The sequence below is a fragment of the Juglans regia genome, chromosome 8 (assembly GCF_001411555.2).
Source record: "Juglans regia cultivar Chandler chromosome 8, Walnut 2.0, whole genome shotgun sequence".
Classification (NCBI taxonomy): Eukaryota; Viridiplantae; Streptophyta; class Magnoliopsida; order Fagales; family Juglandaceae; genus Juglans; species Juglans regia.
In genome coordinates, this window is record NC_049908.1 from 15,051,163 (window position 1) to 15,064,613 (window position 13,451).

Sequence of the window (13,451 nt, forward strand, 5' to 3'; positions counted from 1 at the left end):
GCAAGCAGCGGCGAAAGTGGCAGACTCAAGCTTCTGTAAAGGTTTACTAAAGACAAGATCTCTACTTGAAAAATGTATGTGCTTCCAGATTTCTAATGGTTCATCAACGTTCAGTGGCAGTGGTGTCGTTGACGTTCAGCGGCAGCTTGGCCTTGGTTGTGGCGGAGGCATGAAGGAGAGAAGAGGGATCGGGGAGAGAGGGGCGGTTGGAGAGGGAAATTGAGGGAATTAGGGTTTCCTTGGGGGAGTTAATCCTAGCCCTACAACTTAGGGTTCCTAATTTTGATCTAAGGGTGGAGATTAGTCCAACTGAAATAAAAGACTAATAAAAACAAAGAGTAGAAATAATTGTAGGGGAAAATACGCAGAGTTTTAAAACCAACTTTTATTCATAATCTAAAAATAATAATCTTTATCATAGAATAAAATAATGAAGTTTACTAAATGTTTTTTAAGAGAAATAAAACCAACTAAATAAATAGAGTTTTTTTTAAAATAAAATAATGAATATTAAATAATACTCAAGAGATAAAATCATTTAAATAAAATTATTTTCTAAAACTGTATTATTTTCGGGGCTCCAAAATAGAAAGAGGCTTACTTGAAATTTTGGTTTTGTTCAATAATACTAAAATTTACCCCATTTAAAATGATTTTGGACATTTAACATATTTGGAATATTTTAAAACACTTGGTTCAATTTAAAAATCATCTGCAATATTTAAAAACAATGATTGGAGATTTAAAACGCAAAGAAGAAACTCATGACCAATGGAGAGAAAATGAGTAGGTTGTCACACCAGTATTAATGATCCAGGCATCAGAGGACAAATTAGACAACTGAAGATTACTAGACAAAACAAAATGTGTAATGTTAAGGGGCAAAACTTTTTTACTTGAAAGATGTTGAGTGGCATTAACCAAGGTTTTATTGGAGGCCACAACAGCAATCACATGACCAGAATTAGATTCAACACTATGCTAAGATTGAGAATTGATAAATGCCAATAGTTGTTGACTTTGTTCTCTAAAGATTGGCAACTGAGAATTGGAGCCATAGAAGCCGTAGGATCTAAATCTTGAATTGAAACCTAATTAGTTCAAACAGACTTAGGTGAAGTGCGAAAACCAGGTGGGTAATCATGAAGCTTGTAACACTTATCTATAACATGGTCAGTCATACCACAGTGAGAACAAGTTGGTTGATCATTACGAGTAAATGATTTTCCAGAAGGGGCTCGATTTTTATTCACTGACTTGGAAAATAAAACAATACATTCCAAATACGGAATGGTCATATGACTCACTTGTCGTTATTTTTCTTCTTCTAAAACAAGAGAAAAAACTTTATTGATGGGAGACAGAGGATCCATAAGCAATATTTGACCTCTAATACTTGAAAAACTCTCATTAAGCCTCATAAGTAAAAGAAGAACACCTATGCACTGCCGGTAGTCAGTTAAAACCTTCAAAACTCCATAAGAACAATGTGGAATGGGATAATTTTTAATTCATCCCAAATGTAACGCCCCAAACTCGGGTGGCTTGGAGAATTACTACTTGTCACTCATAAACATGTCTCCCAACACATCCAAAGAAAAATTCTCCAAAAACTTTATAAATGAAATCAATCTCAAATCTTCTCAATAATCTCATTACAAACTCCACACAAACTTTAATGCAATAATAATAAATCAAAGGGGTCCATAACCTCCCGGTAATAGTAACATACCAAACTGAAAACACCATAGGACCTACTAAACCCAAACATATAATTAAAACTCAAAGGCATTAAAAACTAAGAACATCAAGAGTCCTTATTCCAACTACATCTCCTCAGCTTAACCATGTTCACCAATCTAATCCAGGTACTCATTTGGACTCTCCACATCATCTGAAAAATATTATCATGATAGGGGGTGAGTTATCACAACTCAGTAAGCAGAAATCATATGCTAGCGTGCAAACATGAGCATTTACAAAGTAGAGCATGCAGAACAAAATATTTTCCAGAGTTATCATGTAAACAAAACATATTTCAAAAATAACAGAGCGATGGTTTTAAGACAGTAAAACCCATAGTACTTTGGCATAACATAAACTGAATATCATCATCAGATCAAAACAGAGCATCAAACAGAGCAAAGACCATGTTTCACCCCCGTGGTAGGGTTGTGCTAACCCCGGTGGCCAAACCAGGCAGAGACAGAGGTGAAATCTTTCCTTTATTCTTCTCGGAGCCCCGAGTGTGCACACAGGAAAGACCACAATAAAACCACTTTGTTTCTAAAGTGGGTGCACTCAGAGACAGAGAAGTTGGTACCAACCCAAACAGAGCAGAGCAGAGCAAAGCAGAGACAGAGTCAGATACGAAAACCAGTACACCATGCCAAAGGTTTTCAGATGTTATATCAAAATAATACATAGTACCAAAACAGAATCAGACAGTTTACACACGCTGAACACAAAAGCCAGAACATCTTTCTAAATAAATGCACAACTTTTCATATTCTCAATATCGCTCTTTTTCAGATTTCAGAAACCACATGACAGAATTTAGCTCATGTCTACACAATGCATGTCAGAACATATTTTTCTCTTTTTCGTACAGATTTCATGAGTATGCAAATAAATGACCGAGGTTGGTTTTGTTTTTTCCCAAGTTCTCATTTCACCACAAAAATATGCAAAGTTTTCTAGAAAATCAACCTCAGTCTCAAATAATTAGTGTAAGGCCTAGCATAGGAACCCCGCTTACCTGACTCCTGCAGCGTATTATCTAAGCCTTGAAAATGATCTCTATCAATCTCGTCACCTATTCATAAAAATAATATAGATACGCTGAGTATTAAACGATAATTGACATAACGCCCATCTAATAATTAACACTCATAATCTCAACCCATAATATAGCAAAAACAACTCACTAATACTACTAAAAGTAATTTGGACAGCCAGCATTTCAACCCGAAAATACCATATTCTAATTTTAACAATTACCAAAACACCCACCAATATCCACGTCAAACACAAATAACCAAAATATCAACCCCACCTCAAAGGCCCCTAACTCCAAGCAATCATCACAACTCAACCACAATGCAGCTCCAACTATTAATCTCCACTCCCAACGGTCAAATAGAAACCCATATAGCACAAAAACAGCCCCCAAACAATCCCAAGCATTACTCGATTTACTGCTCGACCAACCCAAAATAATTCACAATTCCAAGACTATTCCAATACAAAGTGTTTGTTTATTCACAAAAAAGTGCTTGAGAACTCACAACTACACTTCCAAAATATTTCATTGAAGTGAGATAAACTGACTTGAGGTGAAGTGTGTGTGCGTGCGTGTAAGACCGAGACCGAGCATGGCTTACCAGTGAAAGAAAAGAATAGATTCTCCAGAATTAGCTTCACTGATTACACGAGAAACTGAAAACCGAAAGTCCAAAATTAGGAATCACAAGCCACAGAGACCCAAGAACCGACGAAAATGCAACTCAAACTCACGGCAACCAAAACTGTATAGATGAGAAACATCAAAATAAATAAATACCAAAAGCAGAAACTGCACACTACAGCAAGGGAATCCGAAAACCAAAGGAATGAAGATGAAACTCTTACCAGTCGAAAATGGAGGGATGCGAAGTGATGCCCGTGTGTTGCAGAGGAAAATCGAAATGCACAATGGAGAGAAAAACAGAGGAATGTAGGAAACGGTAACCGAAACCAGTGCTGCGCAAGAAAGAAACCGAACTTGAGGAAACTTGGGCAGAGAATCGGAACCCACAGACTAACGCAGCAACAAGAAAAAAAAGAATGAAACCGAAAAGGAAAATAGAGAGACATGGGAGAAACAAAGTTGCGGAAGAAACTAAAACCAAAAGAAAACTGACCGTGCGAGAAGAAAGGGAGGAAGAAACGGAAAACAGAGGAGAGCTCTTACCTCCCTAAACGACGCCGTTCGGGACCCTTACTAAACACTAAAATGGCTGGGCCATTTACACGCCAGGTCCGGGCCACTTGATGAAGAATCTGGGCCTTACACCAAAGCCCTTTCATCCGTGTAAAGTAAGAACTACGAGACATATTATTTTGAGATAAAGAACAAATATCCTTCTCTAATTAAAAGATACTAGGGCCATTACCTTGTCAAAACGTTCTTTAAGATCAGATCATACCTCATGTGCAGTTTCAACATAGATCATGCTTGTGGCAATGTCCTTAGAAATAGAATAAGGATGCTATGATAAAATCATGTTATTGCAACGTTCCCAAGCATGAAATAGAGGATCGGTAGAATTTGGTTGCCTAATCTAACCATTGACAAATCCAACTTTATTCCTTGCCTGCAGCGCCATCATCATCGATTGCTACCAGAATGGAGCCTGGATGATCTCCATTATGAAGGAAATATGGATTCGAAGAATCCTCAGATGTAATGAAGGAAAGATCAAAGGAGGATGCCATTAACGAAACTCTAAGTTGATACCATGTCAAATACAAAGACTTGAGTTGCAAGGAGAAATATGAAAATGTTTCTGATATCTTCCAAAGGTAAAGTTGCATTACACTGTTTTGTTTATATATATTACAATAGAAGCAATAAAAAACAAGCTAAAAGTACACATCCATACAAAGGACTAAATAACTAAGTGCTTAGTAATAAGCACACAATTGATATACATCTAATATATAGACAACTTTAAATGCAATATTTCTTTTATTAAATTTAGATCCATCAAATCAAAAGTAAAAGTCAATAAAATTAAAATTAAAATTAAAATTATTTTATTACATAGTTGTAAACAAGCTATTATATAGTAGCAACTCTATCATTTCTCTTAGTGCAAATATATTACGGGCCAACTTATGTTAGTGTGTAAATGGGCTATAGATGGCATATTACGGGCTTGATGTAAAAGAGCCCTCGAGCCTGGGTTATGATAAGATAAGTAAGAAATTCATGTGAAAAATAAGTAAGTTAAGATTGGCCTTATGTTATGGATGGATGTGAAAGCCATGGACTTAAGTGTGGTCCACCATAATTATGCTATAATGTACGTATTTGGTGACATGGACCTATCCATGCTTCACCATATGCTATGGTACAATGTATGCGGTGATACAAAGCTATGCGTGCTGGACAATATGCTATGTTATGATTTATGCGATATCACGGATCTAAGCGTAGTTCACCATATGTTATGGTACGATTTATGCGGCCAACGACAATTGGACCGATGCACATATATATGTTTTGATGGCCACTAAAAAAGTGAAAGACAAGATGAATAAGTCATGTGCGTATGATGTGAAATGCATGGGGTTGGTCATTCATGCATCCATGTTACATGTATTATTATGATTATGTATAATTCTGCCTACATTACTTATTAATTATTTATGTGCTATGTTTATGTATGACTATGCATGAAAGCTTTTAGAGTTAATTCTAATGTTAAGATAAGTTAAGTTTACAGTATGATATGCTATTATTGAGTTTTCGACTCATTTGTTTAATTTTTTTATGTTTAAACTACTCCAGGTGATGATCTTTATGGGGATGGAATTGCTGGAAAGGAATTGGCAAGGGAGACGAGATAGAGGCCTAGACAGTTTATAACATGACAAGTTTCATGATTAAATATTGACTTTATTTATTTATGGAATCTTTTATATCTGGAAATTCGTCAAGAAAAAAAATTTTGAAATCAAGGTTAATTAGTAGCACACTAGTTCTGCAAGATGTGGAATTCGATATCTATCGTTTTTCTTGGCCATTTTTTAAAGAATGACTTTATTCATAACCCTAGGGGAACGAGGAGTTATCCATGTTTTTACGGGGGTAATAAATAGCAATAAATAAATCGAAAAAATAGGCTAGAGATTAGGGGAAAAATAACTAAGGCAAAACCATAGATCCAGATCCAAACAAATAGTCTAATAAAAGAACAAGTAATTAGACACTAGTAAATTAATAATTGTTAATAATCAATATTAAGAATTGTTAATTTGAGAGGTGATTTGTATTTGAAAAATGCTAACTTTACTTAAGAAAAATTGACAAAAAAACTTATTTTTCCAAATGTCAATTATTGATAGGCTAAAAATTATGAAATTTAAAATTTAAAACTTGATTTTCAAAAGAAAATTGATATTATGAGTTGTGTATATAAAATTGTAAGTATATGTAGCATCACTCTTTGTATTTTTTATCCTATATATTTTGTTTGTATTTTAGTAAAAATGATAAAAAAAAAAAATAAAGTATATATTTTCAGACTACTTATATGTTTACTTGCACCCAAAAACTGTTTTAGGTATCTCATTTTTGCAAAACTTATCTTGTTTCCTATCTTGGTAAGACTTACTGGTCTTTATAGAGCCCATTGCATGGACCCAAAGGCAGGGGCTTAAAAACTGTGGGTTTTGAATATGCAAGATATTCTCAATGATTTGGACCAAAATACGGACTTTGTATGGAACTTATCGTATCTGCCCAAGTTTGGGATTAAAAAATACTTTAGATCATAGTTCAAAATAGAGTCCACTAAAAGAGTCCAAAACATGTATGGCCCAATTTTGCAGCCAATACTCAAATTTCAATCCGACTTCACTCCGTTTTAGGTCTCGTTTGGTTGTTAAACTTATATGAGTTCAACTCAGTTCAGTCTAATTTTAAGTTAAGTCTAACATCTAAATATCTAACTCTTAAATTATTAAATTCATTTCAATTTAGAACCTTTTTACACATAGGACCTACAACCTTTTTCAGTTTAACACTTTTTTATAGATGAGACCCACAACTTTTTTTAACTTCTTATAAATACATATAAACTCATCTTAACATTTAAACATATTTAAACTCATTTTAAGTGGATCCCATAAAACTGACTTTACTATCTCAACTCACTATTTATAAAGAACTCAACTTAATTTAACTAATCTCAACATCCAAACGCAGCTTAATCGAGTCAAAAGGACTTTGCACTTGTCGGAGGTGGAGCGTGGGTATCGGATTTCATTATCAATTTAATCCGTGTTGGAGTCTAAAAAAGTTGAATTCAACTCCGATTTAGTTTACCAGCGTAAAAAATAAGAGAAATGATACTTGCAGTCGTGAGTATGCAAGCGCCGTGCAGTCGCTTTGAAAAAAATAAATAAATATGGGATCCACATGAAAAGAAATTAATTTTTTTATGAGTAGACCCCACTCTTTTTCATAACGACTATACGGTGTTTACGTATTTCACGACAGTATGTAGTATTACTCAAAAAATAAATACCAGGCAGAAAAACTTTTTAATTACCGACGCTTACGTATATAACGTGTAAAAGTAACCGCAATAATCATCTAGAAACGCAAAATTAAAAGTATTGCATATAATGTCACAGTGATAAATTGCTGCCATGCACACGTAAAACCTCACTCAATCGATCGAGATGCGGCACGGTTTCAATCTTAGCTAGCTAGCTAGCGTCGGTCATTTTCTTGTTGCTTGCAAATTTAATGCATCTCTCTTGTTATCCAACTCTGATCTTTTCACCTCAAATCTTTAGCGAAACACCGATCGAAATGTTAATTTATGCTTAACAGATTAATTTATCAGATCAGTAATCAATCATTTTCTGGGAAGGTTCATCGATCGTTTAAAATGTCAGTCACTGTTGATGAATTTGGCTTCTTCTTTCAGTCACATGCAGTCTAGCTAGCTACCCAAGCTTTGATTTATACATGTATAATCTGATCGACAAGACATGATACATATATATAAATATATGAGAACTGCTACGTACACAAATTAGAGATTATACAAAAGTAAACTTGGAAACTGATGTAATGTTATACTTTTGTGTCTAAAGTATTTTCCTAAATATATATATCTTATACTTATAAGCTTCCTTAGTGAGAGAAATTAATGTCATTTTACTTGTAAGATCGATACGACTACCTTATCCAGATGGTAGATTTAAGCCAAAATAATTTAACTTGTAGAATTTGAGAACAATAACATTTCAGTAAAGACTTGTCTACTTGATCTTCACTCAAGAAGTTGACCAAAAGATCAGAAAATAAGAACCCCAAAAATGGCTTGCAATGTGGATATCAAACTCCATGCATATAGATTAGTACACATGAGAGAATAATGTGGCTTGAGGCACAAGGTACTGATTTTTTCTTTGTTATAGAAAAGAGAAAATAGACTTTATTTGAATGGTGAAGAGAAGTTTAATGGTAAGGCTTTTTGCAGCAGGTTTGGGTTTAGACCCTTTCGCCATAAGGGAAGAGGGTAATGCCAAAGACATAGCACCAAGTGGGATTGTATGTCCTGCATGATTGCCTCTTGCTGAAAGGTGATATTGAAAAGATATATGAAGGAATATTGCTACACAAGTCAGTACCCTATTTCAAGCAATCCCTACTGTTTCTCTTAAATCTCCTCTATTTCTTTCCAACCTTTCACCAACACCGGGCTGAACCAAGCCCCAGTACTTCAACAAATGGTTTGGTTCAAGTCCCTCCTCTCCCCATTGAAGAAAATCTGGGATCGTCTACACTCCAGCCATAGAAAGAGTACGTAATCTCCTCTGCCCTTAGTTTATCCTCTCTGATTCATATATTTCTCCTGTTTTCTAGTTCTATTGAAAGCATCTCATTTAAACTCCCCCTCTCCCATGCTAGCTACAACCCGATCTGTCTCTTCTATTTTTCTTCTAATTCTGTGTTCATTTTCAGGGAAGGGAATTTATATATTGTACAAGGACGTGATGTCCTGCCCATGCGAAGATGTGCAGGTTTTATGGTCAATACTGGTGGAGTCACGAACACCTTCTATGGCATGATCATCAATAGCCTGACATAATGTTTGAAGTCTCTGATCTCGGCATAATCCAGCAAACCATATGTAAAACAGGTCGATGATATTGCACGAGATAGATTAATACTTCATGCATGTGTACATAAATATATGCTACATTATACTTACGGGTGATCCGTACAAGTTGTCTTCCTACGTACGTACTGTCTTCTTAGACTTCATCATCATGTACAGATCAGTTGCTGACAATTAAGAGTTTTCTTCGGCAATATAGCTTTATTTCCTTCTTCATGATCTTTTCTTTCTTTAATTCTTCTTCTTGATCCTTTTGGCTTATGGAGCTAGTGCAAGTTTCAGTCATGCATGTAATTAAGTTGGTCGTGCTGATTATTATTTAAATTAAAAGCAAAAGAAAATGTTGTACATTTTATGTTTTCGAAATTTTGTTTATACATAAATTTTATAAAAATAAACTCATAAATAATTATTTTATTATAAAATAAATTTAACATATCATATCAACTTATGTCAATTTATAAGTTTAAGTTTATAACACTTTTTCTTGCCCTAGCTAACACTTCTCCAAACAAGTAATTTAAAGTAATGCTAATTTTTGTTTGTTGGTAATTTTTGGGCTCGAAGAGTGGGTGGTTTTGGTACTTCAGCACCTAGTTATAAACTAATTAATATGAATTAATGGTACTCAGTAGCAAGCACCCACCTCTTTTTTCAGACCTTCTAACCACTTTCGGCACTCTTGTCATGTATTTTCTTTTTTAGGGTCTATTTCAAACCTTCCTTGGGACCTTTTGTTTTGTTTCGTTTTAAATTATCATTTTTCTTGTTTAATTTTTTCATTTTTGGAAGGCAACGAATTGATGAAGGAGAAATCAATACCCCGTTGGAATATGGGATGGCGATCGAGGTGGAGAAAATCTTTGAACTTTTTCATGATCTCGCAACTCAGTTGTTGAGAAAGCGCTCGATTAGATAGTGAGATGAGATAATAATTTTATGCATAATAGTAAGATAGTTTGCAAAGAGTAATAAAATAGTTTGAGTTGAGTATTTTTTAGGTTTTGGAAAAGGAGAGATAAAAAGTTGAATAAAAAATATTATAAAGTTAAAATATTGTTAGAATATAGTTTTAGAATATTACTTTTGTTTGAGAATTTAAAAAAGTTGAATTGGTTTTTATTTTTTGTTTAAAAATTTAAAAAAGTTGTAATAATTAGTTTGAAAAAGTTATAATAATTAGTTTAAAATTTTTATATTTGAATTATGTTTGTAAAGGAGATGAGATGAAAATTTTGGGACCAGATCTATTTCTAAACAAATCCTTAAGAAACTTGATTATCCGAATTCATAAAAAATTATGCCAAAGATGCACTAAATCATCATTTTATCTGGAAAATTAAAATTTGCACTTTTTATTTTTAACTACTAAACTTTTTACACAATTTACACGCTAAAACTATATGATATTAAAATGTATAAAATTAAACCAAATTTATAATGAGAAGTGCGCGCTACAAGCTCAAAAAGATTTCATAAAAGTAAACACAAAAAGTGACATGATTTTATATAACAGTTACATTTATTTTACAATAAAAGTAAATTTATAATCTAACATATCACATCATGTTAAGAATATAATATAAAAAATAAAATCTACATCGCTTTTGGGACAAGTAATCATGATTTGATCACATATATATCAAACTAATTGTTTTTGTGGAAACTATAAGGAATTAAACTTATTCTTTTTAATTCTTTTATTCATTTTTGTATCACATGTTAGTCACATGTCTTTTATTTCTTCATGTATTACTATAAATACTACTACTGTACACGGATGTAAATACTCTTTACAATAATATTTTTTCCTCTCTTCTTCTAGAAGATTCTCTCCCTTTCTCTCGACCTTTGGTCTACTAGGGTTTCACCATTCTCGTACTCTGCTAAGGTTTACATTTTACATGGTATCAGATGTCCTTTCTGATTGCTTCTATGGCGCTGTCTCATAAATCTTTCCTCAAGAATGCCACTTCTCCTTATTTTCTTCAACCTAGTTACAGTCCTGGTGTTCTCTTGGTTACGTAGCCTCTTCTCAGTGAGAACTACCATGCCTGGTCTTGTTCAATGTCTATGGCTCTCACGGTGAAGGACAAGCTTGGATTCGTTGATGGATCCATTCCTAAACCTTCAGATCCAATGAATTCACTTCTTTCTCCATGGCTCTAATGTAACAATATGGTGATATCTTGGATCCTAAACTTTGTTTCTCTTGAAATTTCTTCTAGTATCTTGTATATTACAACTACTTGTGAGATTGGGTCTGTTCTTAAGGAACGATTTTCTCAGAAAAATGGACCTCGCATTTTTCAGTTACAAAAATCAATTTCCTCTCTCTCTCCCAACGTTCTCTTTCAGTGAGTAATTATTTTACTTGTCTTAAGGGTCTTCTGTATGAACTTACTAAATACAAGCCTTTTCCTGGTGGAGCTGTACGAACGTTGAACTACTATGTTCAACAAGAACGTGTTTTAAAATTTTTTATGAGATTAAATGAATCTTTTGCACCTGCTCATGCATAGATTCTACTTATGGAGCCTCTGCCTCTGCTTAATAAAGTTTTTTCTCTTGTTTTACAAAAGGAACAACAACGAGAAATATCTTCTGTTTCTTTACCCCCTATTGACTCTCATGTTTTTGTTTTTCAAAATGATGGAACCAGATTTGTTAAATCCTTTTCTAAGAAGGATAGACCAGTTTGTAAACATTGAGAATTACTGGTCATGATTGAAAAATATTACAAGTTGCATGGCTTTCCCCCAAGCTACAAACCGAAACAGAGGCAACAATCTATAGCTAATAATGTTGTCCTCAGTGATAGCAATTCCTCGGCTATTTCTCCTTTTTTATTGACTGAGCCTCAGTATCAGCAGCTTCTAAATCTGCTTCATCCTTCTAAATCTGTTAATGAAGTTCATTCTGTTGTTAATGTAGTTGTTTCAAATAATTTTTTGGTATTATTTTTCCTCGAAATAATACTCATTCTGTTTTTTCTGTTGCTCAGTCTGCTACATTTAATTCAAATTCTTTGATTCTTGATATTGGATCCACTAATCTTATGATTCCTTCTATCGATTGTTTTACTTCCATTACCAGTTATGTTAATGCTTCTGTGAAGCTTCCTAATGGCTAATCTGTGTCTGTTACACATATTTGTTCTGTGTATATTTCTGAACATCTTGTTTTACATGATGTTCAATGTGTTCCAACTTTTAAATTCAAATTAATTTCCGTTAGCAAGTTAACACAATCACTAACTTGTTGCTTTCTGTTTTCCTCTTATACTTGTCTAATAAAGGACCTAATTCGTTGGAGGCTGATTAGAGTGGGTAGATTCCAGGGAGGCCTCTATATACTACAATAGCCAGGCCTTTCTGTTTCTAAACCTAATTTTTTTCTAGTATATATGCTATCTGTTTACCTGAAACATTATGTTCACATGTTTGTTTTTTTTCTTCCAAATGCTTTAATTATGAGTTTTAACATATTAGACTTGGTCATCCTTCTAATTCCAGGATGCTGTTTATGAATAATTTTGTTCCTAAATTGACTGTTCCAAGCAGTCCTTGCATGATTTGTCTTTTGGCTAAACAGAGGAAGTTACCTTTTCCTAATATGCCTACTGGCCTTTTTTATCTTGTTCATTGTGATGTTTAGAGACCATATTCTATACCTAATGTTGAAGGTTACAAATATTTTATGACTATTGTTAATGATTCAACTCGTGCTACATGGCTTTATCTTCTTAAACATAAATATGAAGTTTCACATATGTTTAGATTCTTTTATAAAATGGTTAAAACACAATTTCATTTAAAAATAAAATCCCTTCGCACTGATAATGGCACTGAATTTTCTTTTGCTCCTTTTTTAGCATTCTAAAAGCATCATACATCAGTATAGTTGTGTTGAGACTCCTCAACAAAACTCTGTTGTAGAGAGAAAGCATCAGCACATTCTTAATGTAGCTAGAACAATGATGATTCTCATCTGCCTATTAATTTTTGGGGTGATGTTGTTTTAACAACTTACCTCATTAATAGGCTTCATACTCCTCTTTTAAAACATAAATCTTCTTTCGAGCTTTTGTTCAAATCTTCTCCCTCTTATACTCATTTAAAAACTTTTAGTTGTATTTGTTTTGCTTCAACTCTACAAAGATCTCAAACCAAATTCGATCCTAGAGCTGGAACTTGTATTTTTCTTGGTTATCCTTTTGGCATAAAAGGTTACAAACTTTTTGATTTAAAAACTAATCAATTTTTTATTTCAAGAAATGTTATTTTTCATGAACATATTTTTCTTTTTGCTTCTCAAAACACCACTTATTTTTCTTCTAGTTTTCCAATTGAATGTTCAACTTTAGATTCTTTAATTTTGCCTTCAACAACATCTTCTGATGATTTATCTCTTAACTTCTCTTCACCTTCTATTGATTCTTCACCTTCTCATTCAAATATTTCTTCACTTTCTGTTGATTCTTCTTCCCCATTGCCCTCTTTCACTGTTCCATTACCTTTTGTCTTCCTAGTAGATCTTCTAGAATTA